The sequence below is a fragment of the Felis catus genome, chromosome A3 (genome assembly GCF_018350175.1).
Source record: "Felis catus isolate Fca126 chromosome A3, F.catus_Fca126_mat1.0, whole genome shotgun sequence".
Classification (NCBI taxonomy): domain Eukaryota; kingdom Metazoa; phylum Chordata; class Mammalia; order Carnivora; family Felidae; genus Felis; species Felis catus.
Window position 1 is genome coordinate 7660597 of NC_058370.1, and position 16396 is coordinate 7676992.

The following is a 16396-nucleotide window of genomic DNA, read 5'->3' on the forward strand; positions in this document are numbered from 1 at the left end:
ATTATCAAGCCAATGTCATGAAAGACAATGGAAGACTGAGGATATATTCCAAGTTGAAGACTAAAGAGTCATGCCAGCTCAATGCAATACGTGATCCTGGATTGGATTCCTTTGCTATAAATGACATTATTAGAATAACTGAAGAAATCTGAATGGGGTGCATGGATTCGATGGTAGTAATATGTCAATGTTAATGACCTGAATTTGATGGCTATATTGCGGTTATATAGAATAATGCCCTCATTTGTAGGAACACACACTAAAATATTAGCTGGTGATATGGCATCATGTCAGCAACTTACTCTCAAATGATTTAGAGGGAAAAAAAGTTCTCTGAACAAGGCTTTTCTGCAGGTTTGAAGTTATTTCTAAATAAAAAGTATATTGACATTGCCCTACATTCTGTGAACAGCATAGCCAGTATATTGGTTAGTGAAAATCAAGACAAATTAAAACAACGTAAGATTGTTTCAATGCGAGGAACAAGAGGCTTCTTAATTGACCAGCTGTATCTCCTTTTGCCTTAACAATCAGACTCTCATTTAGCAAATATATAAGGACAATGCCTTATGTACCACTTGATGCACAAAGACAAACAAAATGAATCAGGTCCCTGCTTGCAAGGAGTCTGCCTTTTTTTTTTTTTTTTGGAAAGTTGAACATTGAACACATTTCTTTTTTTTTTAATGTTTTATTTATTTTTGATGGAGAGTGTGAGTGGGGTAGGGGCAGAGAGGAGGACAGAGGATCCAAAGCAGCTCGATTCTGTGCTGGCGGCAGAGACCCTGATGCGGGGCTCGAACTCACAAGGCGTGAGATCGTGACCTGAGCTGATGTCAGATACTTAATCGACTGAGTCGTGCAGGTGCCCTGATAAGAAAAAGTTGAACACATTTCTATCAAGGAGAGTGGGGAAAGAGACAGACAGACAGGCAGGCAGAGAATGTGTGTATAATCTGTCACCTACTGTATTACCTGCTATAATCAGTGATGAGGTGTTTTTTTTTTTTTAGTAATAAAAGCAATTTTCAAAGTAGTATACTCATATGTTTCCAAATATACATGATAGATGGATGACAGATAGGTAGGTAGGTAGGTATGCAGGCAGGAAGGGAGAGAGATAGCTGGGGAAAGAGAGAGGGAGAGAAGGAGGGAGGGAGGGGAGGTGGGAAAGAGGGAAACAATACTGCTTTATCATCCCATTGTTGGGTTTCACATCATAATCAAGAGGGGAGAAAGCCTCTGAAACAGATCAACATCTCAGACATCACCTCACATGTAAGGGTAAGGGTACCATGGCAGGTAGCATCTATTTGTATGAGCAGCAAGTCCTGAGGTCCTTCTGATCTGACCTTACAATATCCCTTTGTGTGAGGCACATGACAGGGGTGCACTGTACCGTGTTTAACAAGAGGCACAGAGCAAGTCAGATGGCACACAGCCCAGGCTGACCTCCAGTTGCCCCTGCTGCATGCTGGATGTGCACCCCAGGTGTGACGGAACCGGGACGTTCTGGTGGAATATCACCTGTGTTCCCTCTCTCCCAGGCTTTCCAGAGAGAACTCTAAGACACAGATTGCCACCTTTAGGTGCAAGGCGGGCAATGCAGAATCAGTGACATAGACCCGATGCCACAGAGGAATGATCCTGCTTCCCATTCATCTTCAAACACATGATTAGCCTTTCACCGTCTCTTTCCACTTCCTACATCTGTTAGAGACGTGAAGACCACGAAATTTAAAATTTCCTCTTTTGTGTGCAGGAACCAGTAGTGCAGGGACAAAGATAAATAGCACCTAGAACCTGGACTCAAGAGTTGGGAGTTAGCTGAGGAAGAGGGGGGATGGTGGTGAGCAGGAAAGCACATAATCCACTGAAACGGGTCCCCATCAAGTTTGGCAGTTTCCACCAACAGGAAATGATGCAGCATCAGTATCACCTGATTTTCCAATGTTTTCCTTCTCTTTTTTAACAACGTTAAGACTTAATTCACATAGCATAAAATTCACCTGCTTAAAGTATACCAACCAGTGCTTTTTAGTATACTGAGTGATGCAACTATCACCATAACCTAAACCAAGAACACTCTCATCATCCCCCAAAAGAAACCCCATTCCCCCGACTGGCAGCCACTAATCTTATTTTCTGTCTCTACTGATTTGCCCATTCTGGACCTTTTACACAAAGGGAATCTGGCGATGTGTGTTTTGCAGTGACTGACTTCTCTCACTTAGCCTCATGTTTTAGAAGTTCATCTGTGTCGTAGCGTCTAACGGTATTTTAAGAGCAGCCAGAAACACAGATTTTCACGTGAACTCTGCACCGTTAAATGACGGCCACTAACTTGAAACCACAGCACAGTCAAAATGAAAGACCTGTGACACTGAATCTGGTTTCCAGAACACCATTTTGAAAACTTTATTGACAGTGTAGACGTTAGACACAAACGTTGAACAACCATTGAGGTCAGAGGCCGTTTGCCTCTGTGTCCCTAGTGAGGGAGAACCAAGGGCGGAGTGGTAGGAGGGGTCTGTCCTGGGTGCAGGGAATAAGGACACACACTGTTCATAGAGAATTTTTAAGTGATAATAAATAACTACAAGTAGTTCTGCTTATGATCTTGCCAAAAATTCTAAACAATATTACTAATAAAAATAATCTTGGGATGCCTAGGTGGCTCAGTCAGTTAAGCGTCCAATTTTGGCTAAGGTCATGATCTCACAGTTCATGAGTTTGAGCCCCGTGTAGGGCTCTGTGCTGACAGCTCGGAACCCGGAGCCTGCTTCCGATACTGTGTCTCCTTCTCTCTCTGCCCCCCACTCTCAAAAATAAACATTAAAAAAAACATAATCTTTCTCCCAAACATATTGTATCTTAGTTCTCATCAAGTGCTCTGATTATCATTGGCTTTTAACAATAGATAGGTAGCTTCAGATTAGCACGTTGTCTTTACTTCTCCTTTAAAAAACACTGTTCCAACCCATGGGGGAGGGGAAGGAAAAAAAAGAGGTTAGAGTGGAAGAGAGCCAAAGCATAAGAGACCCTTCAAAACTGAGAACAGACTGAGGTTGATGGCAGGTGGGAGGGAGGGGAGGGTGGGTGATGGGTATTGAGGAGGGCACCTGTTGGGATGAGCACTGGGTGTTGTATGGAAACCAATTTGACAATAAACTTCATCTATTGAAAAAAATAAAAATAAAAAAAAATAAAAAACACTGTTCTGTACATGGCAGTTTACTTGAAGAACTTCCAGTTGTAAGCTGGCCTTGGACACAGGGGGACTCAGTCACATGCATCCATTTCAAGAATAGACTCTTAAAGGTTTGGAACCCTTCAAGCACGCCTCGGGGTAACTTGCATCCTCAACCTGTGTGAAACTACCCAGTTTTGCATTTCAACAGTCGATGCAAAACTAACATGGATCACCCAGGGATTATAATAAAGGAAAAAACAAAACATGGGATACTTCAAGTCTTGTCCTTTTATGTGACCATTTGGAGTTTTTACATTGGAAAACTTTTAAACTTGCTTAATAAACAGAAGCCATAATGTCACTATTTGTGACTGCGGAAGACAAATAGGTTGGTACAGATCCCCCCCTTTAAAAAATGCATTGATGACCTTCAAAACTATTAGTATATTACTATTTGCCTTTATCACTGTTACTTTATTTTTTATTATATGTATATTTATTTACTTTTTTACTGGCATGTTTATATAGAGAACACATGACAAAAGAAAATTTTCCCCATTTATATTTCTTTTCTGCCACTATTTTATTTGTTTCATTTCACAGTAGTTCCTGAAAATGCCTTTGTCATACAAAGGGAGTGGTACATGAGATCCACCCCAAGTCCCAAAACTACTAGTTATGTCACTAGCCCCAGAGAGAGAGAGAGAGAGAGAGAGCCCAAAGGATTTCATAAAGTAAAACATGGCATGCCAACGATAAACATATTCCTTCATTCATGTGACAAATAACTTTAAGAACTAAGTATGCGTTACACGGTTTTCCAAGTATCTACTGATGCGTAACAAAGTGCCCCAGAAGTCAGTGGTTTAGTGTGTTTGTTTTGCAATATGATAGAAAATTCAGCACGTGTGTATTCTGAGAACTCTCCGGGGAAGGGGCAAAAGAACACTGATATAAAAGAAAGTGGGAACGCTTACTGAGTAGAAGTCACAGAAGTAAGAGCAGAGATAAAGCTGACTATACCAGTGACGGGGTCCATTCTAGGAGACCAGACAGCCATGCTGCTCTTAGATCTGGGCGCCTGGAGTCCCTGGCCTGGGCCCCAGGGTTTGAGGCACTTTTCCTCTGGCCCTAGTTAAGTCCACCACAGATGTCCCCACCCAGGCACTAGGGTCCTCACTTCCATAAATATATCATATAGTACCAGGATCCTGGACTTCTCTGTTCAAAGGGCCTGCATCCACTCCCAAAACCTAAAAGATCCTCTTCCAAGTCAGCTTTTTTTTTTTTAATTTTTTTTTTTCTTCAACGTTTTTATTTATTTTTGGGACAGAGAGAGACAGAGCATGAACGGGGGAGGGGCAGAGAGAGAGGGAGACACAGAATCGGAAACAGGCTCCAGGCTCCAGGCTCCGAGCCATCAGCCCAGAGCCTGACGCGGGGCTCGAACTCACGAACCGTGAGATCGTGACCTGGCTGAAGCCGGACGCTTAACCGACTGCGCCACCCAGGGGCCCCCCAAGTCAGCTTTTTGAGAGAGGACCACACTTCTGGGGACCCCTCTCTGCTCAGGAAAGGAGAATAAAACTTGAAAAAGAAGTGGTCACGACCGAGTGGGGACGTCCAAGTATGCCTGTTCTCCAAGCCTTGCAAATGTCAGCCACAGGCCTGCCAGACTCCTCATCTGCAGCCCCTGGATGAAAGGTAGGCTGTGTGACTGCTGAGCCTGTCAGTTGGTGGATGACCAGTATTGGCAGGTGGAAGCTCTCTTATGATGGTTATTTTATCAAGAAAAGAAAAAGCAACATCATCAGTCAAGTTGGAGGCAAAGGGGGGTGCAGGTTTGAGAGGGAAGGAGAACGGGGAGTGAGTGGGCCAAGGAAAGTTGTAGGCAAATCAGCAACACAGATGGCTGAGTTAAAGTTAGTAATTATTCATTTCAGGTCAAACCAGTTAATAGACTGTGTTTAGGGCATGAAATAGGTAAACGCTGGACCCAGTCTGTGATGTGTTTTCTCTGATGAGGATGATGAAAGCCAAGAGGGTTGAGGTCATGTCTGAAGGAGATTATAATGAGGGGTTTTGAGACCTTCGCTGGGCAAGAATGGAAGTGAAGACTAGAAGTACTGAAGAACTGTTCATGGTGGGCGCTCAGTGGTTTGTAGGTCCTGCTGGGGTTGAAACGTTGCTGGAATCAGAATACAGACAGGCGAGTGACACTGTAATGCAGATGTGATGATAGGGCAGTGGGGTTCATGATGCTGGGAATAAAGGGTGTCCTATATATTGGTAACAACAAAGTCTTGATTGGAATATGGTCAGGAACGAGGAGGTTGAAGACCACTGCAGAGTCCATAACACTGGGAGTTCACAGGGGGTGGCAGCTTGATTTCCATGAATACTGAAATTACCAAGAATCACGAAATAAGGGCTAAGGTATTTAAGCGAGAAAAACAGGGTGCATAGCAAGACTATAGGAAGCCCTCATTTGAGTAAAACAAAAAAAAAACAATATCTAGACACAATCTGCAAAAATCCGCTAACATCATCTACACACTTGTACGCTTATATGAACATGCACAGTCTTAATTCTAGAAGGAACCACAGGGAATGATACCCATCAGCAACTCTCACTTTCCAGCATGAATCTAGGGGACTAGAGGTTCGAGACTAGGAGTAGTCTTACTTTTCATAATATAACCTTGGGCATTGATGGAATGCTTTACAATGTATCTGCATTATTTCTCAGTTTAGAAAAGAGAGAAAATAGCTAGCTAATAACAAATAAAAACCGGGGCTCCTGGCTGGCTCAGTCAGAAGAGCATGTGACTCTTGATCTCTGGGGTCGTGAGTGGGAGCCTCAAGCTGGGTGTAGAGATTATGAAAAAATATATAAATAAACTTGAAAAATAAAACCAACGTTGATCTTAGTGAGTCTTACTCAGCTGGAGTTGCTTTTCCTGCATTCTCAAGAAGTACGCAGTCCTGAAAATGGAGCCAAGTTTTGAGAATAAAACTCTCAGAGTAATCAGGACAATTAAGATGTATTTAAACAACTCCGGGTTGAGGAAAAATGGATTTTTCTTGCCGCTGGCAATGTAAGCAACGAAAGTCCTTTTCTCTAACCGACTTGCTTGAGAAAGCCTGTGTCTTGATCAAAGACCAAATGATTACAATTTAGCCACCCAATATCTTCTTGCTGATTTAATTAACATAATGTTCCCTTAACCAAATGAAACAACATTATTAAGCCGCGTTGGTGAGATGCAGCCCAAACCCTCACAGGAAGCCTGCCAGAGGGCCCGGGCTTGGAAAATAATTTCCCGTTTCGTACCGTCTCTCACACAAGAGCAGTTCAAATGGGTGCTCAAGGAGGTTCACCATTTTCCTAACTGGGGGACTTCCTGCAGAAAGATGAAAGGCTGCAGCCCAGCCGGGAACGGGAGAATCGTGCTGAAGCAGGGATGATGGAAATCCCCCCTTGGACCCCACCCAAAGGTTCCCCCACCTCTGGGAATACCCATTAAATGACTTAGACCAACCCCTCCAAGAATTTACAGGGCAACTATATCCCTACAGATGAGATCACGTCCGCAAATGCAAACGGTCAAGGCAATGTCTCCCCATCTCACCTCCAGAAAATCTCTCCAAATGGCAGACAGTGGCGCTCCCAGCTGTGTTGGAACCTTTTCTGCTTGGAAAAGGGAGCCCACGGTAAGTGTGAACAGGAGTTATTCAGAGGAGGGTAGTGGCCCAGTGACATTACGTAATTTTTGTGAATGAACTGGTCAAACGTCACCCGCTTCTCCCTATCTCCTCGGCCACCATAGGGAGCGAAAGGGACTCTTTTGTAAGCTGGAGAGCTCACACCTTGTCTAAAGACACGGGCACTATGTGTCTGTGGCCATGCACTACCGACTTCCCTTCAGGTCATGATCTCGCGGTCTGTGAGTTCAAGCCCTGCGTCGGGCTCTGCGCTGACAGCTCGGAGCCCGGAGCCTGCTTCGGATTCTGCGTCTCCTTCTTTCTCTGCCCCTTCCCCTGCTCATGCTCTGTCTCTCTCTCTCTCTCTCTCAAAAATAAACTTAAAAAAAAAAATTAAAATGTCAATCAATTAAAGTCTCCACAACCCACCCCACTGCCAGGTCCTGATTGGTTTCTTACTGTTCGTCAAGTTCATCTCAGACTCTTTAGCAGGGCCTTGCAATCCAGCAGAGCCCGGGCCCGGAGCCTCCCCGCAACATCTTCTGCAAGGTATGCTCCCACCCCCGCTACACCTCAGCCCTGCCAGCCTCACACCCTGTGCCCAATCCTTTCCCACCTTCAGGTTTGGGCACGTGCTGCTACTTTGGTCTGGAATACTCTTCCAAACAAAATCACAATCTCTGGCTGGAAAATTCTTACTATTTCTTCAGTTTCAACCTAAAATTTCTCGCTTGGAGAGCCCTTCCCCAAATCCTTCTCCTCATGCAGGGTCTACCGTTATTCTCCCTCCCAGAGCGCAGTGCCACACTGAATACCACGATTTGGGGATCGATTCCTTTAGTGTCCACCCCTCTGGCTAAATCATAGGCTCTACCAAGCACATGATATTTCTATCTGGCTCACTCGCAAGTCCAAAGATAGTGCCTGACACCTAGCAGGTGCTCAACAAATAGCTGGATATATGATTAAGAGTTTACGGAGCTCGTTCTATGGGCCAGGTATTGTGCTGACAAGGGAGCAAAAATAGACCAAAATCGTGTCCCATTCACCAGTCCATAAGCAGCTAGGAAGGAGGCATCCTAGCGTTATCTGTTTTCGGCTATCTAGTTTTAAAAACTACTGGGAAGCCTGGCATTTCAATTCTCCGAGCCAACCCATGAAGCAGAGAAAATTAATCCAGGCCCCGGAGTGTGATTTCAGAGCTGAACAAAGGAGAACTTTTTTTTTCTTTTCCACATATGCCTCTAGCCTGGGAGGGCCAGCACCTGGCATGATCCTCTGCCTACTCCCAATGCCAGACCTAATTAATTGATTACAGCACTCTCTGTGCTGGCAATTAACTTCTGACTCCTTTTCAACACAGTCCACGTGGCCCCCCCAACCGATCACAGTTGGCATGAAACATGGACTGTTTTTTCCACCCCCCTTGCTAGCCCTTAGAGCCCACGGACAATAGCGGTGGTGAGAAGTGAGAATTGTGTCAAGTGAAATGGCATCCTCTTCCTGCCTCTGGGACTCAGGTTGGCACATAACCTTGGCGTGCACCATCTATGCGTGGCTCAATGCAGCCAAGCCACTCAAATCTCCACTCTGCCTCATTCTTAAGTACGTTCAAGCACGGTCTTCGAGTGGTTTTCTTCCTCGTGTCTATTTGTCGACTCTCTTGAGTCTTCCCTGACTATTTTGGGAAAGACTGACGACGTTTTTTTAAGAAAAGTATTTTAAAAAAAGTATTTTCATTGGACGCAGGAAGGCCAGGTCTTAACGGAAGGGCGCATCCCTTAATTTTCAATTCTAGGAGGGCAACCACGATCTCAGTTAGTTTATAACGCACATCAATTCGTAAGTCTTCATTATTTTGAATTACTTATTCATGAACCTAATTATTCCCTAACACTAATGTGTGTAACTTGACTCGGTATGCATCCTTCATTAAAGGATTTCAAGGCCATTAACTGGAAATCCACAGAAATGTTAAATCTAGACTCTGACTTCATGTGTTTCTTTTGTGTTAGTACTTACCTTGTAAAGCAAGTACATCTAATCATAACCCACCTGTGTGTGTCTGTGTGTCTGTATGTGTGCGTGCACGCACATGTGTGTGTGTGCGTGACTGCTCTTTGTTTAGCAGTAAACTCTAAGCTATAACTTCTGGAGATTTACAGTTCTTCATAATGTATTCAAATAAATAAAGAGCTAAGTTAATATTTAATGGATTATTAAAAAGCTTTTTTCCAGAGATATCAACATCTTTTCCCATTAAGTGTGAAATATAATATTAAAATAAATTAAGATGTTGCCTATAAATAAAAAGTCTTCACAGGCTAGGTCATGGGTCCTAAATCGTGAGGCAATAGTATGATGCATCTATAAAATGTAAATTATATCATTACAATAATAACAATAACAATAACGTATTTATTAAGCTTAGTGTGTGCTTATTAGCACCGTGTTAAGCATTTCACGTATATTAAAGCATTTTATCTTTAGAACAGTTATGTTATTATCTCCATGCCACCTATGAATAAACTGAGGCACAGAGAAGTTAAGCAATTTGCCCCAAATCTTTCCAGCTAGTGGGATTTGCAGCTAGCAGACCCCTGCCCAAGATCACGATTCTGGGTCAAGAGTTCAAGCTTTTGGGGCCCCTGGGTGGCTCAGTCGGTTAAGCATCCAACTTCAGCTCAGGTCATGATCTCACCACTTATGAGTTCGAGCCCCGCGTCAGGCTCCGTGCTGACAGCTCAGATCCTGGAGCCTGCTTTGGATTCTGTGTCTCTGTCTCTCTCTGTTCCTCCCCCACTCACACTCTGTCTCTGTCACTCTCAAAAATAAATAAACATTAGAAAATATTAAAGAAAAAAGAGCTCAAGCTTTTAATCCCCATGCTATACCACCTCTAGTATTTAGCACACTGTTTTGTTAAGTAGCAACCCCCAAGCATCATCACCCTATTTAGTCCTTTATTATCCTTTGTACCAACAAAGACCAATAGAATTCTTGCATGCAAAACTGGTTGAGGAGTTCCTTACTTCATTTTTCACAATGGAATCCTATATTCTAGGGCTTTGAATATTTCCAAATACTAAAACTGTGCTGTCTGTTGGGTCCTCTAGGTAACTTTTCACCCCCTGGGATACCATCTGTGATGTCACAGGACATTTGACACATAGCCTGAGTGAACTCCCCAGGGTCAAAGGTGCCCCTCATTTTGCCTGTTATGGGTGGCAGGGGGTTCTATCTTTTTTTCTGGGTCAAATCAGCTAAATAGAAAAGAGGATTCCATCCAAAGGAAATTAATGTGAGTTATTAACAAGCAAAATTATTTCAGAGAATCAAAGTTTCCAGCCAGGCAGTTGGCCATGTAGTCCAAAGGGCAGAGAATCTCATCTTGGAATATCTCCTGTCCAAGATATTTTAATGAATTGCCCTAGCTGGGGTAGGAATCCTTTCTGGGGAGGTAAGAAGTAGGTACTAGGGCAATTTAGTATTTTCCAATTGATTGTAACATGAAGTCTTCTGTTCATAAATTTCTAGACTCATTTCTTACCAAGGGTAAAATGAAATCCATTAAAACATAAGAACATGGGGAAAATGTGGGAGAAGATGAAAAATACAGAAATAATAGGTGCTTAAGAAGGTTAGAGCAGACTGAAAATTAGAAATTAAAATAAATATGAGATAAAACCTGAAATATTTAAGCCAAGAGATATAAAAGGGTAAAAGCAACAGAAGAAAGTAAAATTAATCCTAGAGATAGAAATCCTAAGTCTATGATTAGGATTTAGAGATTAAGATGGAATAAATTAATTATTTAGAAGTATATTTTAAGAAGCTCTGAGCTAAGGAGAAAAAAATGAAACCATGAAAGTCAAGAGATATAAATTTGAGATATTCTAAGGAAAAAAAATTTAACAGTAAGGTAAACTGAGTCAAGGATGAATAAACCAACTCCTAGCATATATCTAGAATCATGGTTCTTATAATTGAGAGAACATCAGAATCACCTGAGAACACCTATTGCTGGGCCCAACCCAGAGTTTCTAACTTAGTAGATCTGGTTGAGAACTTGAGAATTTGCGGGGTGCGGGGGGTGTCTCACTTGGTTGAGCATTCGACTTTGGCTCAGGTCATGATCTTGTGGTTCTTGAGTTTGAGCCCTGCATCTGGCTCTGTGCTGACAGCTTGGAGTCTGGAGCCTGCTTCAGATTCTAAGTCTCCCTCTCTCTCTGCCCCTCCCCTGCTCGTGCTCTCTCCCTCTCTCTCTCTCTCTCTCTCTCTCTCTCTCTCTCTCTCAAAAATAAATAAATGTTAAAATAAAAACAAATTAAAAAACAAAGACCTTGAGAATTTGCTAGAAATGCAAGTGATGCAGAGCCACTGACCTACAGAATCTCAGAAACTCACTTGCAAAAGCATATTAGCAACAGCTCTCCCATAAAGCGAAAAGGTATAAACAACTCTACCACGTACTGCTATGACACTGGACAAAAACAATAGCGTGTTACCATCACCCGGAGGAATTTCATACACCAGCGACAGTGAATGAACTGCACCTACACGCAATGGCGTAGATGAATCTTAGAAACAGCACGCTGGGTGAAAAGGCGCAAGTCGCAGCTGACTACCTAGTGAACAAAACAATCTTTAAAATTCAGGAACAAACAGAAGTTAGTTAAGCATACATGCATACGTGGTAGAAAGTGTTATTTAAATTAAGATGGTAATAAACTGACAACCCAGAGACAGGAGAATAGTACCGGGAGGGGGCACAGGCGGATTAACGCACATCTGTTTCATCACAGTGCTTAGTTTGGGTGGTGCATTCACAGATTTTATTTCATTATTATTCTTTTCAATTTATAAGTGTATATATATATACATAATACATTATAGTATCATTATACATTACATATATATTTTTTATATATTATATTATTACATATTGATAGATTATATACAATTATGTATTATATATAAATATATAATATGAAATTTTATATGTGTGTGTATGTATATACACATATATGTATATATATATACACACTCCTATATATGTGTGTGTGTGTATATATATATATATATATATACACACATACACACTCCCTGCAATGAATCAAATACCAAATTTTAAAACATATTCACTGTGATGGTTAATTTTATGTATCAACTTGACTAGGTCACAGTACCCAGATAATTAATTAGTCAAACAACTAGATGTTCTAGATATTTCTGGGAAGGTATTTTTTAGATGACATTGACATTTAGATCTATAGACTTTGAGTAAAGCAGATTACCCTCCATAATGTTAATGGTCTTCATCCAATCAGCCCAAGATCTTAAGAAAAAGACTGACCTTCCACAAGGAAAAGCCATTTCTGCTAACAGACAGCCTTTAGCCTCAAGCTATGTCAAAACTCGTGCCTGGGTTTGCAGTCTGCCAGCCTAGCCTCTACAATGGTGTGAGCCAATTCCTTAAACAGGATGGATAGATATAGATAGATAGATAGATAGATAGATAGATAGATAGATAGATAGACAGACTGATTTTCTATTGTTTGTCTGATGTTCTATTTCTCCGGAGAATGTTGACTAATTCATTCACATTTCCCAAAAAGTATTTTATTTGACTTTTCAGGCTAGACTTTGGAAAAGAATAACACCTGGCTCAAAGCCGAATCAGTAGGAAGGAGGCCACTGCTGAGAAACTAGAAGTCTGACGGGCCAGGAGCGGCACACGTGTTTAGTCCTCATGCAATTTCTGCGGTTGGATCATTTTCAACCATCCAGATACACAGGGTTAATTGGTCTGAACTCCTACCATTCTGAGTTACAGAAACAGCCCCAACTACCTTAAGCAAGGAGAGTGAATGCATTGATTCCTTTAACTCAAAACTCTCTTCCAAGGAGAGGTCTGGCTTCAGGCATAGACTGATTCAGGGGCTCAAATGATTTGACCAGCTCTCAACCTTGCTCATCTAACAACCTCAAACATATACAATCTTTTAATGCCATCAGCGAAAGAGGTGCTTATCTTCCCTGAGAGCTGTAACATTCTCGAATAGAGAGTTTCATTGTCTGGGGTGGGTCATGGCTGGTAAATGGAATGTTATGATAAACTAAGGCTTCACTTCTAAAGCTAATTCCTGTGCCCACCTGCACCCATCAAATCACACAGATCAAAGGTGAGAGATGCATTGTTCCTCCGTGGAAAATCAATTGTGATGTTATGGAAGGAGGAAATGGCTGCTGGGCAGATAAAACTCTAACAGTAATAATAACAACAATAACACAATAGATACCCACTCCACAGGGAGAATGATTCCTCCTTGGAGACAGAGCAAGTGACTGTGGCTCATTTTGTGATAACTACAGCAGAGTTGGCTGCAAGATAATTTCTTTTATGGCCCCAAAATATCCAGACCCGTAGGAGTTTAGCATTGGACGGGCTTTTAGACTTCAGACTACAATACCATCATCTTTGATAGAGATTAAGAAATTAGAGACCAAGGATGCTAGAAAATGGTTTAAGGTCAATCAAATAAGTAAGCAGCAAAATTGGGGCACTAATTTTGAGAGGGCCTAACATTTTCTTAATGGGTAAAGAGCAGGAGTGAAAGGAAATAAGATGGGGCGGTCTGGGGAAGTATTTGTTGAATGCATTTGAGAACTGCTGTTTTCAAACCCTGAGTACGAAGTACTCTCCAGAAGCTTGAATTTGTAATTCTTCTGAAACTTATTCACTTTAATGCATTTCAGTTTCCATTTAGTTAAGGCTTATTCACCACAGAACCATTTCTTTTGTCAGCTAAGGTCATAACAAATCCAGCTTAATAGCATATACGTCTAAATCTCTCCAGCAATAATTCACGTTCATACAGTATTATCTCACATTAAGAAAAAAAAGCTATCAGATTCAATTGTCATCTTCATGCCAAAAGTCAAATGTTCATGTTTTCATATGCTAACTATCAACGATGCTTGTATTTCAAGACTACTTTTATTTTAGCTACTCAGAGGGAGGATATAACATCTAAAGATCTGATTACTGTCATGATTTTCCTGGAAAATCTTCTGGGTTTATTTTATTTGTCTCTTGTTAGGAGATTTAGCATGAGAAGTATTACTTATCCATTCCAAGACGTGGACTATGGAGCGAGACCGGCAAAAACTGCCATCCCATTAACAACCGGAGTGAAGCTTATAGAAATGTCCCCTCGATCCTCCACGACCGGGGTGGTTGCAAAATATAGTAGGCCCTGGGTATCCCAAGAGATACATCTGTAGAACCTCCCGAGTCACTTTCATTCCATAATTTGCTTGGCTTCCTCCATAATTACACCATAATTACAAACGGTAACTCTTCATGATTGTTGACGCACGTGAGAGAATAGGAAGTGAATGTGTCACCATGAAGGGACCACACCAGGAAACTGACGATGCTCGGCCCCAACCTAGTGACTGAGAGCTCTACCTCCGCATCAATAGAACATTTAATTTTGTTTCTTAGCATTTTTTATTATGGAAGATTTCAAAGGGTAGATCATAATAGAAAATAGCATACCCAGCACCGATTTATCCTCTACCCAGATTAACGTCGGAATGGTTTATAATATTCGCTTCCCTTTGATTTTATTTTTTAACAGTACATTATAGTTATAGCTCAAGGCCCTTTAGGCTATGGGTGGCAAATATGCAAATTGGGAATGAACAGTTTAGGGGTGAAGGGTCCTTTTCTGGTGCCAGCATCCTGGATTTGAATTCCATCTCTGCAACTAACCCGCTGTGTGGCCTTAGGCAAATTACTGATCCCTTCTGTGCCTGTTTGCTTATCTATTAAAACAAGGATAATGATAATAATTGTACTTACCATCTAGGATGGTTGTGAGGATTAAATAAGTTCATTCATGTAAAATACTTTGAATCTGCCTGGTCCGCAATGAGTATGCTTCCTATTTTTCCCACGGAGCTCATTACTTAAATTTTCCATAAGTGTTAAAGCAAAACAGAAGTCTGTGCCAACATGCTTCACAAATGTTCACCTTACTTCATGTATCTGACCTGTAAGCACCTTACCTCCAATTGTGAATTAAAACTATGAGGGCGCCTGGGTGGCTCAGTCGGTGGAGCGTCCGACTTCGGCTCAGGTCACGATCTCATAGCTCATGGGTTCAAGCCCCGCGTTGGGCTCTATGCTGACAGCTTGGAGCCTGAAGCCTGTTTCGGATTCTGTGTCTCCCTCTCTCTCTGTCCCTAACCCACTTGCATTCCAACTCTGTCTCTCTCAAAAATAAATAAACATTAAAAAAAATTTTAAGACTATGACTTACATAAAATGGATGTTTAACAAAATATTATCACACTATATAAAATTAAAATATTTCAAATAATAAATGGTGGGATACTTTGAATAAATCCATGGTAGCAAACTATCAAACTTTAAATTAATAGGGCTACTATTATGGCATAAAACACTCGCATGCCATAACCCTGAGACTCTAGTAAAAGGTATTATAAAGATATTTGTTTTATGTCAAGTTTTAAATTTGACACTTGCTAACAAACAGAGGAACCACATAAGGGTAGAACAAAAAAGTTTCATACTTTGCTGATTAATTAGAAAAACATGCCTGCAATTATCAACCAGTCCACCATCATGGTTTATTATATTCGGAGAGACAAATGCATTTAACATGCTGACAAGTTCAATTTCCCTACAGCTTTATTACCCAAATTACTTATAACCTAGGAAAATATCAAGTGTCAACTCTTTTAAAGGGTAGGCATAGCTTTTAAGCAAATTTGTGAAGTCTTAGGAGGAAGGCCTCATGGCCTCTTCTGGCATTCTCTGACTGGTCCTCTAGGGAAACAAATTTTTTCAGGGTGCTTATTCTGTGAAATTCACTCTTTGGTTCATTTTCTATCTTTTCTTTTCAGTTACGAATTCACTTAACTGATCAGGCTGTTGAAGTTGAAATTCACTGGCAAATATTGCATTTAAATGACTTAGTAGGAAAAAAACATACATGATTTAACTGTGGACTTCATGTGTATTTGGGGGTTGTCCAATTCTTCTTAAAGAAAATCTTCATCTCCACTAGAATATACATTTTAAAATATGCATGCCACCCATCAAATGTGAGACTAAAACCTGAAATGTGTAGCATTTATTCAATAAATGACTCCTCAGTGTGTAATTGTTGTATGCCTATGTTAAAATGTTTCTTACAGTAAGAACTACAGTGATCTTAAGAAGGAGGAATTGTTATTCTGAGGTTAGTGACTGGCATACTAAGGCACAAATATACTGCCCAAGGTCACAGACATCAAGTGCATGAGAAAGATCCAATTTGAACCTTGGATACCTAAAGCCCAAGTCTGCTGTCTTAACTGAACTGAGGTGTGTTTGTGTGAAGAAAGAACACTTTTGCAAATCATGTATTCCAACATGAATGACATTTAATAGCAACATCACTATGCTGACAGGATAGTTGACAT

At 41.2% G+C, this 16396-nt stretch overlaps 1 long non-coding RNA gene across 2 annotated transcripts in view; it reads right to left on the reverse strand.

Annotated features, from left to right (window-relative positions):
• LOC123384261 overlaps positions 1-16396 on the reverse strand; it is a 249943-nt gene that overhangs the window by 8176 nt on the left and 225371 nt on the right. For both annotated transcript variants that reach the window (XR_006595041.1, XR_006595042.1), the window contains exon 4: positions 11459-11526. This is a non-coding gene — a long non-coding RNA (uncharacterized LOC123384261). The remainder of the gene's footprint in view (positions 1-11458; positions 11527-16396) is intronic.